This window comes from Oreochromis aureus, linkage group 6 (genome assembly GCF_013358895.1).
Source record: "Oreochromis aureus strain Israel breed Guangdong linkage group 6, ZZ_aureus, whole genome shotgun sequence".
Taxonomy (NCBI): domain Eukaryota; kingdom Metazoa; phylum Chordata; class Actinopteri; order Cichliformes; family Cichlidae; genus Oreochromis; species Oreochromis aureus.
Genome location: NC_052947.1, coordinates 31982321 through 32000201, shown reverse-complemented (window position 1 = coordinate 32000201; position 17881 = coordinate 31982321). Strand labels below are relative to the sequence as shown.

The window sequence follows — 17881 nt, the reverse complement described above, 5'->3', positions numbered from 1 at the left end:
CAAAGGAACATTGAGTCCCACCTGTCCAGCAACAACACACGGGAGGTGTGGCAGGGAATGCAAGACATCATCAACCACAGAGGCAGCACTGCGAAAACAGAAAACCCGAGTGTGCAGCTGGCAGAGGAAATAAACAGCTTCTTCGCCCGCTTTGAAACACCACAACAGCAACACTCATCTGCCTCAGCCCTGCTCCCATCCTCATCCTCACCCTCACCTGGTTCCTGCACCGCTCCACTCACTGTAGCGGAGCACGATGTCAGGCGTGTGCTCCTAGCAGTGAACCCCAGGAAGGCGGCCGGTCCAGGCGGAGTACCTGGCAAGGTACTAAGAGCATGCGCACACCAGCTCACCCTCATCTTCACCAGACTCTTCAACCTCTCACTGGATCAGGCAGCCATCCCATCCTGTCTAAAATCAGCCACAATCATCCCAGTGCCGAAGAAGTCTCCCATCTCCAGCCTGAATGATTACCGCCCTGTGGCCCTCACACGGTAATCATGAAAAGCTTTGAGACTAGTCCTTCAGCACATCAAAGATTACCTCCCTCCAGAATTCGACCCCCACCAGTTTGCATACCGTGCAAACAGATCCTGAAAGACGCCATCGCCACAGCCCTCCACGCTGTGCTGAGTCATCTAGAGCAGCGGCAGAGCTACGTCCGAATGCTCTTCGTGGACTACAGCTCAGCCTTTAATACAATCATCCCGGACATCCTCATCACCAAACTGGTCACTCTTGGCCTCCCTCCTCTCACATGTGCCTGGATAAAAGACTTTCTCACAAACCGGCCCCAGACTGTAAGACTCGACCCTCATCTCTCCTCCACTTGCACACTAAGCACCGGCTCCCCACAGGGCTGTGTGCTGAGCCCCCTCCTGTATTCTCTCTACACCCACGACTGCAGTTCGACCCACAACAACACTCTCATCATCAAGTTTGCTGATGACACCACGGTAGTCGGACTCATCTCGAAGGGAGACGAAGCAGAGTACAGAGAGGAAGTCCTGAAGCTGGCAGCCTGGTGTTCAGAAAACAACCTGGCACTGAACACTAAGAAAACCAAAGAGCTCATTGTTGACTTCAGGAGACACAGCACCGACTTGGCCCCCTGTACATCAACGGGGGTGTGTGGAGAGGTCCACACCTTCCGGTTCCTTGGTGTCCTCATCTCTGCTGACATCTCCTGGACAGAAAACATCTCAGCGGTCGTCAAGAAGGCCCAACAGCGGCTGCACTTCCTGAGAGTCCTCAGGAAGTACAAGCTGAACTCCAACCTGCTGCTGACCTTCTACCGCTCGTCCATTGAGAGCCTGCTAACCTACTGCATCACGGTATGGTACGGCAGCTGCACCAAGGCGGATAGAGTGAGGCTCCAGAGTGTGGTCAAGACAGCACAAAAGATCATCGGCTGCCCTCTCCCCTCCCTGATGGACATTTATTCCTCCCGCTGCCTCAGCAGAGCAGCAAACATTATCAAGGACAGGTCCCACCCTGGTTTCAACATGTTCAGCCTGCTTGCCTCAGGGAAGTGCTACAGGTGCATCAGCACAAAAACCCACAGACTCAAAAACAGTTTCTTCCCCAAAACGATAACCACCCTGAACTCACACATGCACCGATAACGCAGCCCCCCCACTTCCCACTTCCTCTATGGACCACCACTGTGCAATACCAATTCTATGTGCAATACTTCAACTGTATATACATAACACTATTTATACCAATTCTATGTGCAATACCTCAACTGTATATACATAACACTATTTATTACATATTACTTTCTTTTTTTCTTCTTTCTCAAAAATATGGCTTGTATATTGTACATTTTATATATATATATATATATATATATATATATCTTTTCCCTATGTTATACTGTCCATATGTACATAGCACTGCAGAACTGTACCCCCCCCCACAGCATGTTTACACTGAGTAGGAGATGCTCTGTATCTCATTGTACAACTGTATAGTGACAATAAAGGCATTCTATTCTATTCTTCTATTCTAAAAAAAATTTTAAAAGAAGAAACATTTTGGATGAGATATTTTCATGAGTGATTTCATGACCCAGTTTATCAAAATGACAATCACAAAGACAGACCACAGTAGGTTTGCTCTTAGAAACTGTTCCTGTAGCCTTTAAACAGCCTGTTGACCCATCCAGAATTAATGTGAAGACATTGTGATATAATTTTATTTAAATGTTAATATCTGGATACCCTGAAAGTCTTACCACTACTGTCATTCACAGTTTTTACAGACTATATATGAATGAGTGATGCTTATTTTGAATACTGCAGCATAATTACTGTATTCATTGTTACAATGAAACAGTGCCAGCAGAGGGCTCAGTGTGACATACTAAGCAGCAAAACTGAGAGTTTTGTTTTTTCTTTCTTTTAATTTCACTTTCAGTTTACTAAAAGTCAGAAATGGTTGGACGGCTTAAATCCCTGACCAGAGACCAGTTTCAGAAAATAGGTTTAGTGAAAACTCTTAAACTGCTCAATGGAAGGTTTTCTACAACAAACTTTGAGTTTCTCTGTGACTGCCCTCCTGCTGCACCCAAAGCACCTATTTATATTTCCTCTTTCAGCAGTGTTAAAGCACCTAGTAGATTGCATTCATGTGTAGCAGTTCAGGTCTTTACAAACATTATAATTCCATTTAAATTATGCTCATAAATCATTCACCAAAACACAAAGAATTGTGCATTTATTTAAAAATACATAAGTAGACAAAAAGGACCATCACATTCTGACAGGATTCATGTTAAAATATGTTTAAACATTCAGTTATAAGATGCTTGTATAATAGGCAAAAGACTTGCTTGGTTAAAAAAAATGTATTCATTTACTATTTTAGTTAAAATACAGAAGTCTTATCAGTACATTATACTTTAAGGATAAGCGGTAAAAAACACCTGCAAAACATGTTCCCTCTGACTGGCACAGCCCGTTTGCTTTGTCTGTAAAATCTTGGTCAAGAAAGCATCTAGTAACTATGTGTCAAAAAAATATAGTGCAGGTTTACACAAGTTAATAAAACAGTGCAGATCCTAAGATCCTAAGAAATAAAAATGAAAGGCAACCTAGTTTAAAAGTGTATGAATTTATATATGTTTGTAAAACCTTGATGAACTTTGTGCTATAGCACAAAGTTCATCAAAATTTTTAAACATAACTAATAGAATCGTCCTCTAAAGAACAACTTTTTACTTTTTTACTCTGAGTACAATTTAGAGCCTGTGCCTGTACTTTTCACTTTTACTTGAGTAAAGAAGTTGAATCAGTGCTTCAACCTTTACTGGAGTATTCCTCAGACTAGTACCTGTATTCCTACTTAAGTACAGAATGTCTGTACTTAAGTGGAAACCTCTGGCCCTTCCCTCAAAGGCATTTTAACACTTGTTTCACTAGTGGGGACCAGACCCTCATTTTTAGGTTTGACAGCATTTCTAGTAGTAGCAGATGGCTTGAGCAGAGTTGAGGTTGCAGTGGTGACTCAGGCCGGGCAGATCCCCATGTGCTAATGATAAGTGAATGAATTAAAAAAGAATGAACAGCTTGTAGTGCTGGGAGGGGGTCATTTAGTAAAGTAAGTAAGTAAGTAAAATTTATTTATATAGCACTTTTTAAGACAACAAGCTGTTACAAAGTGCTTCACATGGGAATGAAGGCATGTCAAACAAACAATATAGCAATATAAAGGAAGTATAAAAGCATATCAAACAAAGCAATAGTACAGTATAAATATAGAATAAAACAACATATTACACACGAACATTACCCAAATGCCTGTCTAAACAGATGTGTTTTAAGCTGTTTTTTAAAAGAAGCCACAGTGTCGATGGTGCGTAGCGGGGGGGGTAAACAGTTCCACAGTATTGGAGCCAGGGTTTGAAAAGCGTGATCCCCCTTCGTTTTCAAACGGGTCCGTGGAATAGATAGAAGACCACTATCAGTGGATCTAAGAGTCCGCTTTGGAGAGTAGGGTTGGAGAAGCTCAGTGATATAGGTGGGGGCCTCACCTTGTAGAGACATAAACTTAAGGTGAGGATTTTAAACTTATATCTATACCCAACCGGAAGCCAGAGCAAGGATTTTAGTATAGGAGTGATATGGGAAAATTTATTACTGTGGGTTAAAAGCTTTGCTGCAGCATTTTGAACCGCTTGGAGCCGATTTAGTGAAGCCTTAGATACACAGGAGAAGAGTGCATTACAATAGTCTAGCCGGGAGGAAATGAAGGTGTGGACAGGCATCTCCAGTTCAGTTGTGGAGACAATAGTCCTGAGTTTGGCAATATTTCTTAAATGAAAAAAGCAGGAGCGGGTCACAGATTTAATATGAGCGTCAAAAGACAGAGATTGATCGAAAATTATCCCAAGATTCCGAGCAGTAGCTTTTATCGAGGATGAAAAGGCACCCAGATGTTGACTAATTTGGGGCTTGATATTCTCTGGAGCAAGGATTAAGCACTTTCGGTCTTGTCTGCGTTCAGCTGCAAAAAATTGTTTGTCATCAAACATTAATTTCCTTAAGACAGTCCATAAGAGTGGATAGCTTGTCTAATTCCCAAGGTTTAAAGGAGATGTATAATTGGATATCGTCTGCATACAGATGGTAGGAAATATTTTTGAAACCGCTAATGATCCGGCCTAAAGGAAGAATATATAGTGAAAATAACAGGGGGCTTAAAACCGAACCTTGTGGGACTCCACATAGAAACTTAGCCGCATCTGATCGGAAGTTTCCCACTGAAACTAAAAGTGTTCTATCCGCCAGAAATGAGGTGAACCACTTTAGGACAGATCCAGATATCCCTACCATAAGATTTAAGCGATGGATAAAGATCTGATGGTCAACGGTATCAAAGGCTGAGCTAAGGTCCAGAAGAACTAGGACTGAGCAATCACCCCTGTCTGCAGCCATCAAAAGGTCATTTGTGACTTTCAGGAGAGCTGTTTCTGTAGAGTGTAACTTTCTAAAACCCGATTCAAATTTATCAAGAATATTATGCTTCTCCAGCGCTTTCTTTACTTGTAGCCAAACGACTTTTTCTAAGATTTTAGAGATAAAAGGAAGTTTTGAGATGGGCCTGAAGCTTGACTGAAGTGTTGGATCCAGGTTAGGCTTTTTCAGCAGAGGTTGAATAACCCCCTGTTTAAAGCACCTGGGGACAGAGCCAGATAGCAAGGAACAGTTTATCAGCGTGACCACAGAGGGCCCAATGGTATCAAAAACTTTACAAAATAAATGAGTAGGTAAGACATCAGCTGAACTCGTTGAGGGTTTCAATTGGGTCAGTATTTCCGATAGATCTTTTAAAGAAACTGGGAGGAAAGATTCCATAATTATGGAGTGTGGAAGATCATGGTTGGTGGGGTTACCTAAGGGAGTTATGTTACCTCTTAGGCAACTAATCTTATCTTGAAAAAATTTTAAAAATTCACTACAGTCCGTATCTGAAAAGACAGGTGTACATGGCGTTGGGGGGGAGACGATGCTACTCACTGTATCAGAGACAACTTTAGGATTTCTTTTTCCTACTGCAAGTAGTTGAGAAAAATAAGTGGCTCTTGAGTCTTTCACCATGTCATTAAAGGTAGATAATAGTTCTTTTAAGTGGAGCTTATGAACCTCAAGTTTTGTGATTTTCCACAGGCGCTCAGTTTTGCGGCACATTCGCCTAAAGCTGCGGATAGCTTCTGTGAACCAGGGCGGGCATTTAACAGTGCTGCCTTTCCTGATTTTAAGAGGAGCCACTTTATCTACAATTTTTTGACATTGCGAGTTGAAGGAGGCCACCTGCTGATCTATATCATCTGTTTCAGATAAATTGTTATCAAACAATTCCATAAATTCTTCTACCACAGAGTCGTTAATTAATCGTGAATGCTTCACATAAACACATAAACATAAACAACATTTATAGACAGAGACCCGGATGGAGCATGTGTGGAGGTGTGATCCCATTACTGATATCCAGATACATTTTCTCCATAAAGTAGCTGACATATGCCACATAGTGGTGAAAGAAGTTTGCACAGCTTTCACATAAGCAGTTCTTTTAATGTTAATACCCTTGATTGATTTAACAAGGAAAATGATTGTGCAGGATGAAGCAGGATAAAGAATATAAATAGTACAGAGTTCACAACAAAGTTAAAGCCACAGGTGCACAGCATTACACTATAAAAGTGCAAAAATTTAAACCAATAATATTAAAAAAAAAGATAATGAAAAACTAATTATAAATCCAAGCTTTGCATGACAGTACTGTGATTACACTAAAGTGAAAACTGCTACACTGTTACATACATCGGATGGTTCCATCCAATGTATGGAACTAGAATAAACACTGTATTTCCCTTTATCTGTAAAATCATATTAAGTAACTGCCTTTGTCAGAAATATTTAATTGCAACAAATATAAACGTATCATAAAAATAACTGGACTTGACATTGTGACTGTTTATGTTTAAATGAGGCAAAAACAGACAAGAATGACTAAAATTTTATTTTAATTTGCAGATTTATTTACATTACATTGATGTTAGTCATTTGCATTTGAGGTTTCCCACAGTTTCAGAAAATCTCTGTAGATTATGTTGCTAACACTAAGCAATAAAAATGAAAGAAAGGGTAATAGCAAATGAGTAAGAAGTGAAGCTATATATGTATAAATAGCAGCTCTTTGTCATGGTTAAACAAAAATCTCAACGTTTTCAGTGAGAGAGTGAGAAGCCTGGATTATGATACATTAAGATTAGCTGTGTAACTGTTAATGTTAAAGACAAATTAAACAGGATGATCATACAGGTGAGAGCCAAAGATTGACCTCAAATGCACACACTGCTTATCTTCAATTGGCATTATGGAAATTTCCTTTACAGTAGATTGCTGTAGTTGTGACGTTTTCTAAGTCTGGTTCATCTTCACCTAAATCTTCACAGTCATTACTGGCACTCTGCAGTTCGGCCGTCTCCTTATTTGAGTATATCACAACTTCTTGACTTTCATAAATCTATTCAACCAATGAACAACACATGATGATGTTATGGATGTTGTTTGGAATTCATTATAGAGCAAAGATTACAAGGGCCTAATACTATGAGATAGTGCAGGGTATATGTACACATAAAACAGTTCTAAAAATAGAGAAAGTAAAAATTAAAAACAGTAAAATGTAAGAGAAAAGTGCAAATTGTATTAATAAATAATATGTACAGTTAGATGTGTTGCCCACTTTGCTATAATAAGGCTTGTTATAGATACAGCACACTATTAAGTCTTTGAACTTTAGTTTTCTTACGTTATTTTCTGCCACACGCATCACTTCCTCTAAAGCGTCTTCATTCTGTGCATTTATGTTCATGACAGTTTCATTGTCTGAAAACACAAAGCATAAAACATGGTTATGCTCTTTACATATGCACATTTGAGTACATCTGTGCATGTCTATGAATCCAAAATACACCTTTTGCTTTCTGATGTTTGCACTTATAAACTAAAACCGCAAAGACGCATATCAGTAGCAGCAGCAGGGGAGGAGCAGTGTAACCCACATAGTGTCCTGCACCTGAAAAGCAGGAAACAAAACAGAAACATTAGACTTTCAAGTACATACATGCAGAACTGTGGGCATAGATGATCTTTTTATCAATATTTTAACTTTCATACATATATATATATATATACATATACATATATACAGAAATCCTACCAATGGCTGGACAAAGCCGGACTGAAAGACAGCACGGAGGCACTAATCATGGCAGCACAGGAACAAGCTCTGAGCACAAGATCCATAGAGGCTGGGGTCTATCACACCAGGCAAGGCCCAGGTGCAGGCTGTGTAAAGATGCCCCTGAGACAATCCAGCACATAACAGCAGGGTGCAAGCGGCCAGGGCATACATGGAACGCCATAACCAAGTGGCCAGCATAGTATACAGAAACATCTGTGCTGAATACGGCCTGGAAGTCCCGAGGTCAAAATGGGAGACGCCCCCTAGGGTGGTGGAGAATGACCGATCTAAGATCCTGTTGGACTTCCAGAGAAGACGGACAAAATGGTGGTGGCTAACCAACCGGACATAGTGGTGGGAGACAAACAGAAGAAGACAGCCGTACTGATAGATGTAGCGGTTCCCAAAGACAGCAACATCAGAAAAAAGGAACATGAGAAGCTCGAGAAGTACCAGGGCTCAGAGAAGAACTCGAGAAAATGTGGAGGGTGACGGTAACAGTGGTCCCAGTGGTAATTGGAGCACTAGGTGCGGTGACTCCCAAACTAGGTGAGTGGCTCCAGCAGATCCCAGGAACAACATCGGAGATCTCTGTCCAAAAGAGCGCAGTCCTAGGAACAGCTAAGATACTGTGCAGGACCCTCAAGCTCGCAGGCCTCTGGTAGAGGACCCGAGCTTGAAGGATAGACCGCCCGCAGGGGCGAGATGGGTGTTTTTTTACGCAAATGGTAATATTTCATCAGAAAAATGAATAATAATAATAGAATTAGAATAATAAGAATTAGAATTAGAATAATAATAATTAGTTCATCGTATGATTATTTCCTTTAACATCTATTTGCTCTGCAAGGCTGGAAGAGGCTGTCTATACTGAAGCCACCAAAAAATGTAAATGAGGTTTTCAGCAGTCCTATTTTTACTGTGTACTCAGTCATCACACTGCAAATGACACGATAGGCTGAGAAAAGGGTGTAACTTAAAGCTCTAACCATTTTATTTTCATGTACACAACACATCTCACCAACTGAAAGCTGAATCTTGGTGTAGTTTCCAACTCTCCACTGTGAGTCTGACCCACACCAGTATGTCCCAGCATCAGCTGCTTCCAGTTCTGTGACCCTCACTGTGAAAGAGCTGGAAGCAGCATCATCTTGCAGTGTGAACCTGCTTCGACTCGTCAAGATGTCTGTGCAGTTGTTGCGGTGGTCTCCCTTACAGAGGAACTTCCTGTTATCCCAGTGTTGTGGAGGATAAGGACACTGCAGAGTTAGTGGATGTCCTGCGGTACCATTTATTTTTGTTGATTTGACACAGCACCACTCTGTCAGATTGAAAGAGAAACGTTATTTCAGAATAATCAAATATTTAAGTTTCTTAGAGACTATTTGACAGCAAATAATGTCTTCTTGGCGCTGGTGTAAAGAGCTATTACTATGATTTTTTACCTTCAACTTCCAGCTCAACAGCAGAGAAAACATCCAGCTCAGAGTTTCTGTGGACACCACAGAGGTATGACCCTGAATCATTACGAGTCAAACTGCTAATGGTCACTGTGAATGTTCCTGACACTTTGTCATCATCAAGTCTGAATCGCCCATTTTTTTTGGTGTCAGAGGTGATTAGTGCCTGCTGCAGACATGTGGAGGGCCGATTTCCTCTGCAGATGTACTTCAGGCTGTTCTGGTACTGAGACTCATACCGACAACTGACAGACTCAGAGTGTCCCTCATAACTTTGAACTTTGGTCACAGTGTCACAGCAGCTGTCTGTTGAAAATGCAGATGGCATCAGTAAATGTGTTACAGCCACAGAACAAATATGATGATTTATATTTAGCTTGCTGATTGAGATGTTAAGAAAAAAACAAATACAGTTGAACCAATTATAAAGTGTATGTTTGTGTGTGTGTGTGACTGTGTGTGTTCACGTTTGGAGAAGACTTTATTTACCTTGTACTAATTTCAGCTTGACTTCAGTGTAGATGTTTGTTCCAGTTCTCGTCACCCCACACCAGTATTTTCCAGCATCCGTATATTGAAGATTAAAGATAGTTGTTGTGAAGATTCGTGCACTGGTGTCATCATAAATTGAGTATTTGGTTTTGCTCGCTTGTGATGTTGTAATGAGAACATCACTGTTGTCACAGTCGTTCTTACATAGGTACTTCTCATGAGATACATAACTGTGATCATAAGAGCAGGAGACATTAACATCTCTCCCCACATATCCAGTTACATGGATCATTCCCACTGCACTGGTCAAACACCTCAGAGCAACTGCAAAGAAAGTATTACACATATTTTATTGTTTAATTTGTTATGTTAGTGTCCACAGTAGCAATGTTAGTGCTGTATACACGATGGACAAGGTGTGGTACTCTGCCCGGTACTGCGAAAACAGATTTTTATATTTAATCTAAATCTACCTTTGATCTGTTTATGTATTTACTCATCTAAACAACTTACCACAGATGGTGAACAGCAGGTTTTGAAAGCTCCACATCTCTGCTTTGCTTCGTAAAAATAGAAACCTAAATAGAAACGTACTAAAAATATGACCACAGTTTGAGTTCCTGCATGTCATGGCAGTGCTGAAGCCTTTAACTTCTGCATTTAGACAATATTTTTAAACTCTTAGATTTAGATCATTTATACTGCACATACAGTACATATGCAACCTTTTGCTTCTTTTTGTTTTAATGTCAAATGATTAACAAATGTTAAAATAATTTCATAGTGCACAAACATACTAGTTCTCTCAGCACTTAAGTAAACACAAGAGACACACACACATACATACATTATGTATGGATGAGGACACTCCAAAGTTGGTGGATGTGCTGCAGTGCCATTTTTTCCATTTGGTTTGAGAGTGTTGTAGGGCAGCAGGCTGGAAATATGTTCTTATGTTAACTTCTCCTTGCCTTTAAAACTCAGGTGGAGTTTGTGGGCTGGCTTCTCTCTGCTGCTCCGCCCCTGGGTGGAGCTTCTCAACTGAAACAATCCTTCCTACACTTGCCTAGCTGTGGAGTATATGAAGCTGGAAGTTGCAACAGTTTTCTCCTAGATTGTTCTTGGTATATGGTGACTATTAGGCCATCTCTGTTACCTGTTGCTTGCAAGTACCTGTTTATTCTAACCCAGTCTTGTCTTACTTCTCCTAGTTACCTGCTTCACACCATCACAGAACTCTTGCATATCTGGAAACCTGTGGAAACCTTCAGTTGTACTTACCAGCTCTAACACCAGCTTTCTGTAGTCTCTCATAGGAAGGACTTACTTGCCCACTAACTACCTCCAAGGCTCCTCTCACTCCTCACCTACTACCAGTTGCCTTCAAACCATAAACAAGAACCTTGGAGTCAGGATATGTCCTTCAATGCACATATTAAACAAATACGTAGGACTGCTTTCTTCAATTTTATCAATTTTATCTTCAATCCAGACTGTCGGAACAGCGGGGATGGAGCATTCTTGGGTTGCCCTTCTCATAAAAGAATTTTAAAATTTATAAAATAGTTTATATATGTCATCTAGTGGTGAAAGAAGTATAGCTAGACTTTGCACTGTCAAAACATTGCATGAAATGCTTTGTTTAACCACCCTGTGTCTGAGGAACCAGCATTGACTCAGCCTCAGACCCAGCTGCCTTCAAACCATAAACAAGAACCTTGGAGTCGGGATATGTCCTTCAATGCACATATTAAACAAATATGTAGGACTGCTTTCTTCAATTTTAAATTAGAAAATTAATAATAATTAAATTGATAATAATTAATTATTAATTAATAATAATTAATAATGCAATTAGAAATATCCTGTCTTAGAGTGATGTTGAAAAACTAGTTCATACATTTATTACTTCTAGGCTGGACTACTGTAATTCATTATTATTAGGATGTCCTAAAAACTCCCTGAAAAGCCTTCAGTTAATCCAAAATGCTGCAGCAAGAGTACTGACAGGGACTAGAAAGAGAGAGCATATTTCTCCAGTATTGGCTTCCCTTCATTGGCTTCCTGTTAAATCCAGAATGAATTCAAAATCTTGCTCCTCACATACAAGGTCTTAAATATTCAGGCCCCATCTTATTTTAATGACCTTGTAGTACCATATCACCCTATTAGAGCACTTCGCTCTCGCACTGCAGGCTTACTTGTTGTTCCTAGAGTATTTAAAAGTAGAATGGGAGGAAGAGCCTTCAGTTTTCAGGCCCCTCTTCTATGGAACCAGCTTCCAGTTTGGATTCGGGAGACAGACACTATCTCTACTTTTAAGATTAGGCTTAAAACTTTCCTTTTTGCTAAAGCATATAGTTAGGACTGGATCAGGTGACCTTGAAACCTTAGTTATGCTGCAATAGGTGTAGACTGCCGGGGGATTCCCATGATGCATTGAGTTTTTCCTTTTCAGTCAACTTTCTCACTCACTATGTGTTAATAGACCTCTCTGCATTGAATCACACTTGTTATTAATCTCCGTCTCTCTTCCACAGCATGTCTTTCATCCTGTCTTCCTTCTCTCACCCCAACCGGTCGCAGCAGATGGCCCCGCCCCTCCCTGAGCCTGGTTCTGCCGGAGGTTTCTTCCTGTTAAAAGGAAGTTTTTCCTTCCCACTGTCGCCAAAGTGCTTCCTCATAGAGGGTCATATGATTGTTAGGTTTTTTTCTCTGAATGTATTACTGTAGGGTCTACCTTCCAATATAAAGCGCCTTGAGGCGACCGTTGTTGTGATTTGGCGCTATGTAAATAAAATTGACTTGAATTGAATTGAAAAACAAGTCATTCCTTAAACAGAAACACTTTAAACCTGCCATACATTATTTGAATCTGCCATTTGGGTCTGCTTTTTGCCACAACATGACAGTGCGACAGTTTGCTTAGACTCTTAGACTTTAACTTCTGCGATGCCAGCCAGCTCTGTCTCCTGACATGTAAGATTATACTGTTGTCGTCTTATAAACAACACAAAGGATGTGGTAAAGTGAAAACTCAGTGCTCTAAATATTGAATGAAAACAACCCAGTTCAATCTGTTAAGAACACAAAGAAATGTGTTTAAACACCCATAAAACAAAAAAATCAAAAAACACCCTTCAACTCAACAAATTCAGTTCATATGAAGTGCTTCAGTTCAGGCTTAAACATCTGAGCTAACTTATGGCACCCAAGCCATTCTGGGTCATCCGGTCCCGGTCTTTGTCTGGAATGAACTCCTGATCCAGCAGTTTTGGATCAGGAGTGGAGTGTTCCAGTCTGCCTGCATATTTGTTGACAGAGGAGGATATAATATACCTGAGTTAGGCTGAGATGCGCTGCGTCTCCTTCCTTGCTGGCTTTTTTGTACACAGAGTCCTGACAGATGAGGGAAGGAGTAAATGGCCTGAAACCCTATTGAAGCGCCAAAACCATGAAATCAAACTGGCTAGTTGTAGGCAGGGTGTGGAAGTAAGTGCAATGAATGAAGACAAAAACACATACAGGAGGGCATACGACTGTTTTACACAAACCAATGTTTTCTTTAGGATGATGTAATGAAGTATAACTATGACCTCACAACTTGGACATCCAGCAGTTGTCTGTCAATAGGAAACCATAGAAAAACACTGGGGTGGGACTATATTTGAGCATAACAATGTCAAAGTGAAAATATATTAATCGTTTTTTGCTTCCGTCACTTACACTTGTGCTCTCTGCCATCCCAATCGCTGGAGTTTACTGTTCTTATACTTTAAACTACCAAATTCTCATTCCTGCCACATACAAATTATAACACAGTGACTAATTAGACCCTTTCAAAACATTTTTTTCCATCATCTAATGTTTATGAGGATTTAAATGGATTTGATGCCATGTAGGTCTGCTTCCTATTTACATTTGTTCTTTCGGGAGTGTTTTGTGTGCTTTTGTTACTGTTAAATGTTTGGGACAGAAAGACGACCGATTCCTGAGGGTGTGTGTGTGTGTGTGTGTGTGTGTGTGTGTGTGTGTGTGTAGCAGGTCAGACAAGTACAGAGGGGCTGAGGCGTTGAGGGATATATTATAAGACACAATAAAATCTATGTGTAAAACACACAGATACATATTTAATGTACATCAATACTTAATCTTTTATTTACTTACTCTTTAAGCAACTTATTGCAGAGAGTGAAAAGCAAGTATTGAAGGTTCAACACCTTGACTTTGTTTTATGGAGGAGGAAACTTGAAAAAGCACATACTTGTTTTGGTATTTTGTTGTACTCACATTAGGGGTCTTTTTGTGTCATGCAAATGTTAAAGCCAAATGCAAAGAGAGACTGTCAGAACAGCGGGGATGGAGCATTCTTGGGTGGCCCTTCTCATAAAAGAATTTTAAAATTTATAAAATAGTTGATATATGCCATCTAGCGGTGAAAGAAGTATTGACAGGCTTTGCACTGTCGAAACATTACATGAAATGCTTTGTTTAACCACCCTGTGTCCGAGGAACCAGCATTGACTCAGCCTCAGAAAATGGGGGAGGTCAGTTATGACTCAGACACAAGAACAAGATACTCAGCAGCTAAAGAAAAAACATGGAGTTGTGCAACTGCAAGGAGTGAGAGCCTTTCTCTCAGAGTGTGGAGCTGAAGAATAGGAGGAGTTGGATTCATTGTGGTAGGGGCTTCAACAGGTGCGAACTAGCTGACTGATTATGGGGGAATCTGTGAGGATTATCAAATATTACATATGTTAAAAAAAAATTTCATGAGTGATTTCATGACCCAGTCTATCAAAATGACAATCACAAAGACAGACCACAGTAGGTTTGCTCTTAGAAACTGTTCCTGTAGCTTTTAAACAGCCTGTTGAACCATCCAGAATTAATGTGAAGACATTGTGATATAATTTTATTTAAATGTTAATATCTGGATACCCTGAAAGTCTTACCACTACAGTCATTTACATTTTTTACAACTCAATATGAATGAGTGATGCTTATTTTGAATACTGCAGCATAATTACTGTATTCAGTGTTACACTGAAACAGTGCCAGCAGAGGGCTCAGTGTGACATACTAAGCAGCAAAACTGAAAGAGTTTTGCTATTTCTTTTTTTAAATTTCACTTTCAGTTTACTAAAAGTCAGAAATGCTTGGACGACTTAAATGCTGACCAGACACCAGTTGCAGAAAATACCAGTTTCAGAAAACAAGTTTAGTGAAAACTCTTAACTCTTAAACTGCTCAATGGAAGGTTTTCTTCAACAAACTTTGAGTTTCTCTGTGACTGCCCTCCTGCTGCACCCGAAGCACCTATTTATATTTCAACTTTCAGCAGTGTTAAAGCACCTAGTAGATTGCATTCATGTGTAGCAGTTCAGGTCTTTACAAACATTATAATTCCATTTAAACTATGCTCATAAATCATTCACCAAAACACAAAGAATTGTGCATTTATTTAAAAATAAATAAATAGACAAAAAGGACCATCACATTGTGACAGGGTTTCATGTTAAAATATGTTTAAACTTTCAATTATATGATTCTTGTATAATACGCAAAAGACATGATGTCCATCAGTGAAACAATATTCAGACTTGCTTGGTTAAAAAAAATGTATTCATTCACTATTTTAGTTAAAATACAGAAGTCTTATCAGTACATTATACTTTAAGGATAATCGGTAAAAAGCACCTGCAAAACATGTTCCCTCTGACTGGCACAGCCCGTTTGCTTTGTCTGTAAAATCTTGGTCGAGAAAGCATCTAGTAACTATGTGTCAAAAAAATATAGTGCAGGTTTACACAAGTTAATAAAACAGTGCAGATCCAAAGATCATAAGAAATACAAATGAAAGGCAACCTAGTTTAAAAGTGTATGAATTTATATATATTTATATAGCACAAAGTTCATCAAGGTTTGTACAAACATAGCTGGTAGAAACGTCCTCTAACTTTTTACTTTTTTACTTTGAGTACATTTCAGAGCCTGTGCCTGTACTTTTCACTTTTACTTGAGTTTTAATTTGAATCAGTGCTTCAACCTTTACTGGAGTATTCCTAAGACTAGTGCCTGTATTTCCACTTAAGTACAGAATGTCTGTACTTAAGTGGAAACCTCTGGCCCTTCCCTCAAAGGCATTTTAACATTTGTTTCACTAGCTGGGACCAGACCCTCAGTAGGTGTAGTAGCAGATGGTTTGAGCAGAGTTGAGGCTGCAGTTCGAGGCAGGCCTCAGTGGTGACTCAGGCCAGGCAGATCCCCATGTACTAATGATAAGTGAATGAATTAAAAAAGAATGAACAGCTTGTAGTGCTGGGAGGGGGTCATTTATAGACAGAGACCCGGATGGAGCATGTGTGGAGGTGTGGTCCTGTTCCTGATATTCAGATACATTTTCTCCAAAAAGTAGCTGACATGTGCCACCTAGTGGTGAAAGAAGTTTGCACAGCCTTCACATAAGCAATTGATTTAACAAGGAAAATGATTGTGTTAAAAAAAGCAGGATAAAGAATATAAATAGTACAGAGTTCACAACAAAGTTAAAGCCACAGGTGCACAGCATTAAACTATAAAAGTGCAAAATTTTAAACCAATAATATTTAAAAAAAAAAAAATATCCAAGCTTTGCATGACAGTACTGTGATTACACTAAAGTGAAAACTGCTACACTGTTACATACATCTGATGGTTCCATCCAATGTATGGAACTAGAATAAACACTGTATTTCCCTTTATCTGTAAAATCATATCAAGTAACTGCCTTTGTTATAAATGTTTAATTGCAACAAATATAAACGTATCATAAAAATAACTGGACTTGACAATGTGACTGTTTATGTTTAAATGGGGCAAAAACAGACAAGAATGACTAAAATTTTATTTTAATTTGCAGATTTATTTACATTACATTGATGTTAGTCATTTGCATTTGAGGTTTCCCACAGTTTCAGAAAATCAGCGTAGATTATGTTGCTAACACTAAGCAATAAAAATGAAAGAAAGGGTAATAGCAAATGAGTAAGAAGTGAAGCTATATATGTATAAATAGCAGCTCTTTGTCATGGTTAAACAAAAATCTCAATGTTTTCAGTGAGAGAGTGAGAAGCCTGGATTATGGTACATTAAGATTAGCTGTGTAACTGTTAATGTTAAAGACAAATTAAACAGGATGATCATACAGGTGAGAGCCAAAGATTGACCTCAAATGCACACACTGTTTATCTTCAATTGGCAGTATGGAAATTTCCATTACAGAAGATTTCTTCAGTTGTGACGTTTAAGTCTGGTTCATCTTCACCTAAATCTTCATAGTCATTACTGGCACTCTGCAGTTCGGACGTCTACTTATTTGAGTATATCACAACTTCTTGACTTTCATAAATCTATTCAACCAATGAACAACACATAATGATGTTATGGATGTTGTTTGGAATTCATTATAGAGCAAAGATTACAAGGGCCTAATACTATGAGATAGTGCAGGGTATATGTACACATAAAACAGTTCTAAAAATAGAGAAAGTAAAAATTTAAAACAGTAAAATGTAAGAGAAAAGTGCAAATTGTATTAATAAATAATATGTACAGTTAGATGTGTTGCCCACTTTGCTATAATAAGGCTTGTTATAGATACAGCACACTATAAAGTCTTTGAACTTTAGTTTTCTTACGTTATTTTCTGCCACACGCATCACTTCCTCTAAAGCGTCTTCGTTCTGTGCATTTATGTTCATGACAGTTTCATTGTCTGAAAACACAAAGCGTAGAACATGGTTATGCTCTTTACATATGCACATTTGAGTACATCTGTGCATGTCTATGAATCCAAAATATACCTTTTGCTTTCTGATGTTTGCACTTATAAACTAAAACCGCAAAGACGCACATCAGTAGCAGCAGCAGGGGAGGAACAGTGTAACCCACATAGTGCCCTGCATCTGAAAAGCAGGAAACAAAACAGAAACATTAGACTTTCAAGTACATACATGCAGAACTGTCGGCATAGATAATCTTTTTATCAATATTTTTACTTTCATACATATATATATACATATACATATATACAGAAATCCTACCAGTGGCTGGACAAAGCCGGACTGAAAGACAGCACGGAGGCACTAATCATGGCAGCACAGGAACAAGCTCTGAGTACAAGATCCATA

General features: G+C 39.3%; 2 long non-coding RNA genes across 2 annotated transcripts; both read right to left on the bottom strand.

Moving 5' to 3' along the window:
- Positions 1 to 6615: 6615 nt before the first annotated feature.
- Positions 6616 to 7654, bottom strand: LOC120440581. Its single transcript, XR_005613358.1, has 3 exons — positions 7489 to 7654; positions 7324 to 7400; positions 6616 to 7035 (listed from the first exon to the last, which is right to left on the bottom strand). It is a non-coding gene; the product is annotated as an uncharacterized LOC120440581 (long non-coding RNA).
- An 8909-nt stretch (positions 7655 to 16563) lies between these two features.
- Positions 16564 to 17651, bottom strand: LOC120440580. The gene is made up of 3 exons (XR_005613357.1): positions 17555 to 17651; positions 17390 to 17466; positions 16564 to 17101 (listed from the first exon to the last, which is right to left on the bottom strand). It is a non-coding gene; the product is annotated as an uncharacterized LOC120440580 (long non-coding RNA).
- Between the last annotated feature and the right edge of the window lie 230 nt (positions 17652 to 17881).